Source organism: Physeter macrocephalus, chromosome 17 (genome assembly GCF_002837175.3).
Source record: "Physeter macrocephalus isolate SW-GA chromosome 17, ASM283717v5, whole genome shotgun sequence".
Classification (NCBI taxonomy): domain Eukaryota; kingdom Metazoa; phylum Chordata; class Mammalia; order Artiodactyla; family Physeteridae; genus Physeter; species Physeter macrocephalus.
In genome coordinates, this window is record NC_041230.1 from 5,933,847 (window position 1) to 5,939,817 (window position 5,971).

General features: G+C 40.3%; 1 protein-coding gene and 2 pseudogenes across 6 annotated transcripts in view; 2 read left to right on the forward strand and 1 right to left on the reverse strand.

Moving 5' to 3' along the window:
• The window catches only part of LOC102994539 (zinc finger protein 606), a 79,457-nt gene that overhangs the window by 60,533 nt on the left and 12,953 nt on the right, over positions 1 to 5,971 (reverse strand). The window lies entirely within an intron of this gene.
• Positions 1,244 to 2,007, forward strand: LOC129391402 (cytochrome c oxidase subunit 2-like; annotated as a pseudogene).
• Positions 2,583 to 5,971, forward strand: part of LOC129391450 (NADH-ubiquinone oxidoreductase chain 5-like) — a 5,516-nt pseudogene continuing 2,127 nt past the window's right edge.

The window sequence follows — 5,971 nt, forward strand, 5'->3', positions numbered from 1 at the left end:
TTTTTTTTTTTTACTTAAAAAATTTTTTTTCCTAATAATTACTTTTTATTTTAACTATTTTATTTTCTTTTATCTTACTTTATCTTCTTTCTTCTTCCTTTCTTCCCTTTCTTTCTGTCTGTCTACTTTTTCTCCCTTTTATTCTGAGCCGTGTGGATGAAAGGCTCTTGGCGCTGCAGCCAGGAGTCAGTGCTGTGCCTCTGAGGTGGGAGAGCCAACTTCAGGACAGTGGTCCACAAGAGATCTCCCAGCTCCACGTAACATCAAGCGGCGAAAATCTCCCAGAGATCTCCATCTCAACACCAACATCCAACTTCACTCAATCACCAGCAAGCTACAGTGCTGGACACCCTATGCCAAACAACTAGCAAGACAGGAACACAACCCCACCCATTAGCAGAGAGGCTGCCTAAAATCATAATAAGGCCACAGACACCCCAAAACACACCGCCAGACATGGACCTGCCCACCAGAAAGACAAGATCCAGCCTCATCCACCAGAACACAGGCACCAGTCCCCTCCACCAGGAAGCCTACACAACCCACTGAACCAACCTTAGCCACTGGGGACAGACACCAAAAACAACAGGAACTACGAACCTGCAGCCTGCAAAAAGGAGATCCCAAACACAGTAAGATAAGCAAACTGAGAAGACAGAAAAACACACAGCAGATGAAGGAGCAAGATAAAAACCCACCTGACCTAACAAATGAAGAGGAAATAGGCAGTCTACCTGAAAAAGAATTCAGAATAATGATAGTAAAGATGATCCAAAATCTTGGAAATAGAACATGTAACAAGGACCTAGAAGAACTAAAGAGGAAACATAACCTTCTTCCCACAACATTTTCTAGGCTTATCTGGCATGCCTCCACGATACTCCGACTATCTAGACGCCTATACAACATGAAATACTATTTCATCAATAGGCTCATTCATCTCATTAACGGCGGTCATACTGATAGTCTTCATTATCTGAGAAGTATTCACATCCAAAGGAGAAGTATTAACAGTAAAACTTACTACTACAAATTTAGAGTGGTTAAATGGATGTCCTCCACCATACCATACATTTGAATAGCCAACCTACGTTAATCTAAAGAAGCCAAGAAAGGAAGGAATCGAACCCTCTTTTATTGGTTTCAAGCCAACATCATAGCCGCTATGTCTTTCTTCATGAACGAGGTATTAGTAAAATTTTACATAACTTTGTCGAAGTTAAGTCACAAGTGAAAATCTTGTATACTCTATGGCATATCCCTTCCAACTAGGTTTTCAAGACGTAACATCACCCATGATAGAAGAATTGCTACATTTTCAAGACCACACACTGATAACTGTTTTCCTAATTAGCTCCTTAGTTTTCTATATTATTACGCTAATACTTACAACTAAGCTAACACATACTAGCACAATAGATGCACAAGAAGTAGAAGCTATCTGGACTATCCTACCGGCTATTTTCTTAATCTTAATTGCCCTGGCATCATTATGAATCCTTTATATAATAGATGAAATCAACAATCCATCTCTTACTGTAAAAACTATAGGTCACCAATGATACTGAAGCTATGAATATACTGACTACGAAGACCTAAATTTTGATTCCTATATAATCCCAACACCAGACCTAAAACCAGGAGAGCTACAACTGCTAAAAGTAGATAACCGAGTAGTTTTACCTATAGAGATAACAATCCAAATACTAATCTCCTCCGAAGACGAAGACGTATTACATTCATGGGCCGTACCCTCCTTAGGCCTAAAGACAGATGCAATCCCAGGGCACCTAAACCAAACAACCCGAATATCAACACAACCAGGCTTGTATTACGGACAGTGTTCAGAGATCTGCTGGTCAAATCATAGCTTCATGCCAACAGTCCTTGAGCTAGTGCCCCTAAAATACTTTGAAAAATTATCCACGTCTATGCTATAAACTCATTAAGAAGCTAGATTAGCGTTAACCTTTCAAATTAAAGACTGAGAGCTAAAGTTCTCCTTGATAGCATGCCACAACTAGATCAACATGATTTACTACTATTTCATTTATATTTCTAACATTATTTATTATATTTCAACTAAAAATCTCAAAACACATCTACTACCTCAACCCAACATGAGCAGTCACTAAAGTGCAAAAACAACCTGCCCCTTGAGAAACAGTATGAACGAAAATCTATTTGCCCCTTTCGTAACCCCAATAATAGGCCTCCCTGTAGTCGTTCTAATCATTATATTCCCAAGTATTTTATCTCCAACATCAAAAGGACTAATTAATAATTGCATAATTTCCCTTCAACAATGACTAATTCAACTCACATCAAAACAAATAATAGGTATCCATAATCATAAAGGACAAACCTGATCACTAATACTAATATCACTCATTCTAGTTATTGGCTCAACCAATCTCCTCGGACTATTACCCCACTCATTTACCCCCACCACACAGCTCTCAATGAATGTGGGAATGGCCATCCCCCTATGAGCCCGTGCCATCATTACAGGTTTCTGTAATAAAACAAAAGCATCCCTAGCCCACTTCTTACCACAAGGCACACCCACCCTCCATATCCCTATGCTAGAAATTATCGAAACTATCAGCCTATTCATCCAACCAGTAGCACTGGCTGTACGACTAACAGCCAGTATTAGAGCAGGCCACTTACTAATACATCTAATCGAAGAGACAACCCTAGTGCTAATAAGCACCAGCACATTCATGGCTCTCATTACGTTTATCATTCTCGCACTACTCCCCATCCTCGAATTCGCTGTTGCTATAATTCAAGCCTATGTATTCACCCTCTTAGTAAGTTTATACCTGCATGGCAACACATAGTGACCCACCAAACCCACACGTATCACAGAGTAAATCCTAGTCCTTGACCCCTCACAGGAGCTCTTTCAGCACTTCTCATAACATATGATTCCACTTCAACTCAATAGTTCTACTAATACTGGGCCTACTAACTAATATTCTAACAATATATCAATGATGACGAGACGTCATTCGAGAAAGCATTTTCCAAGGCCACCACACACCAACCGTCCAAAAGGGACTTTGAGACGGAATAATCTTATTTATCGTATCAGAAGTCCTATTTTTTACCAGCTTTTTTTGAGCCTTCTACCACTCAAGCCTCGCCCCTACTCCTGAATTAGGCGGGTGCTGGCCACCCCTTAGGCATTCACCCCTTAAACTCCCTAGAAGTATCACTCCTCAACACTTCTGTGCTATTGGCCTCTGGCGTATCCATTACCTGAGTCCATCACAGCCTTATAGAAGGAAATCGTAAGCACATACTTCAAGCCCTTCTTATTACAATCGCCCTCGGTGTTTATTTTACACTCCTACAAGCATCAGAGTATTACGAAGCCCCATTTACGCTCTCAGATGGAGTCTACGGATCAACTTTCTTCACAGCCACAGGATTCCACGGACTACATGTAATTATTGGGTCTACTTTCCTTATTGTTTGTTTCCTATGCCAATTAAAATTCCACTTCACATCCACCCACCACTTCAGCTTCGAAGCTGCTGCTTGACACTGACATTTTGTAGGTGTTGTATGACTCTTTAGGTATCCATCTACTGACGAGGCTCATAGTCCTTTTAGCATTAATTAGTACAACTGACTTCCAATCCGCTAGTTTCGGTACACCCTGAAAAAGAACAATAAACCTAGTACTGACCCTACTAACAAACACAATACTAGCCTCATTACTCGTACTTATCGCCTTCTGACTTCCTCAACTAAACACGCAGAAAAAACAAGCCCCCACGAATGCAGATTTGACCCTATAGGATCCGCCCGCCTACCCTTTTCCATAAAATTTTTCCTAGGAGCGATCACCTTCCTCCTTTTTGACGTAGACAACCTAAAAACAATACTTACCATAGCCCTACTTTTAATCTCATTATTAGCAATTAGCCTGGCCTACGAATGAACTCAAAGGGGATTGGAATGAGCTGAATATGGTATTTAGTTGAAAATAAAACAAGTGGTTTCAACTCATTAGATTATGGTTAAACTCATAATTACCAAGTGTCCTTAGTACATATAAATATTATCATAGCTTTCACTATATCCCTCATAGGGTCACTAATATATCGGTCCCACCTAATATCCTCACTACTATGCCTAGAGAGCATGATACTGTCACTATTCATCCTAGCAGCCCTGACAACCTTAAACTCACATTTCACCTTAGCCAGCATAATACCAATCATCTTACTGGTATTCGCGGCCTGCGAAGCAGCCCTCGGTTTAGCCTTATTAGTAATAGTATCAAACACATATGGAACCGATTACATACAAAACCTCAATCTTCTCCAATGCTAAAATTTATCATCCCCACAATCATACTAATACCCCTAACTTGCTTATCAAAAAGTAGTATAATCTGAATTAACTCCACAACCCACAGCCTACTTGTCTTCCAAGCCTACTTCTTCTTAACCAATTCAATGACAATAGCCTCAAATTCTCATTAACATTCTTCTCTGACTCCCTCTCCCCACCATTACTAATCCTAACAATATGACTCCTTCCCCTAATACTAATAGCCAGCCAATCTTACCTACTCAAAGAGCCACTAATCCAAAAAAAGCTATATATCACAACACTAATCATGTCACTAATACTAATCATTCCTAATCATAACATTCACCGCCACAGAACTATTTTACATTATATTTGAAGCCACACTCGTTCCCACCCTCATTATCATTACCTGTTGAGGTAACCAAACAGAGTAACTTAATGCAGGACTCTATTTTTTATTCTACACACTAGTTGGGTCACTCCCATTACTAGTGGCACTAACATATATACAAAACATCATAGACTCTAAATTTCCTAGTACTTCAATATTGAGCTCAACCACTACTCAACTCCTGATCCAACGTCTTTATATGATTGGCCTCCATAATAGCCTTTATAGTAAAAATACCCCTCTACGGCCTCCACCTTTGACTACCCAAATCACATGTAGAAGCTCCTATCGCAGGCTCTATAGTCCTTGCAGCCATACTACTAAAACTCGGGGGCTATGGCATGCTACGAATCACATCAATATTCTACCCCCTAACAGAGTTCATAGCATATGCTTTCCTTATGGGGAATCATCATAACCAGTTCTATTTGTCTATGTCAAACAGACCTACAATCACTCATCGCCTACTCCTCAGTCAGCCACATGGCACTTCTTATTGCAGCTATCCTCATTCAAACCTCTTGAAGCTACATAGGGGCTACCGCCCTAATAATTGCCCACGGCCTCACATCGTCTATATTATTTTGCCTAGCAAACTCAAATTACGAACGAATCCATAGCCGAACTATAATCCTAGCCCGAGGCCTACAAATTCTCCTCCCACTAATAGCCACTTGATGATTACTAGCAAGCCTGACAAACCTGGCCCTACCCCCTACTATTAATCTAATTGGAGAAATGTTCATAGTTATATCAACTTTCTCATGATCAAACCTCACTATTATCCTAATAGGAACCAATATTGTAATTACAACCCTATACTCTATGTATATACTAATCACAACACAACGCGGCAAATGTATGCACCACATCAGTAATATTACACCCTCCTTCACATGAGAAAACGCCCTTATAGCTCTCCATATCCTGCCACTTCTACTCCTGTCACTAAATCCTAAAATCATCTTGGGCCCCCTATACTGTAAATATAGTTTTTAAAAAAACACTAGATTGTGAATCTAGCAACAGAAGATTAAAACTTCTTATTTACCGGGAAAGTACTGCAAGAACTGCTAATTCATGCCCACATGCCTAACAGTATGGCTTTTTCAAACTTTTTTTTTTTTTTTTTTTTTTTTTGCGGTACGCGGGCCTCTCACTGTTGTGGCCTCTCCCGCTGCGGAGCACAGGCTCTGGATGGGCAGGCTCAGCGGCCATGGCTCACGGGCCTAGCTGCTCCACGGCATG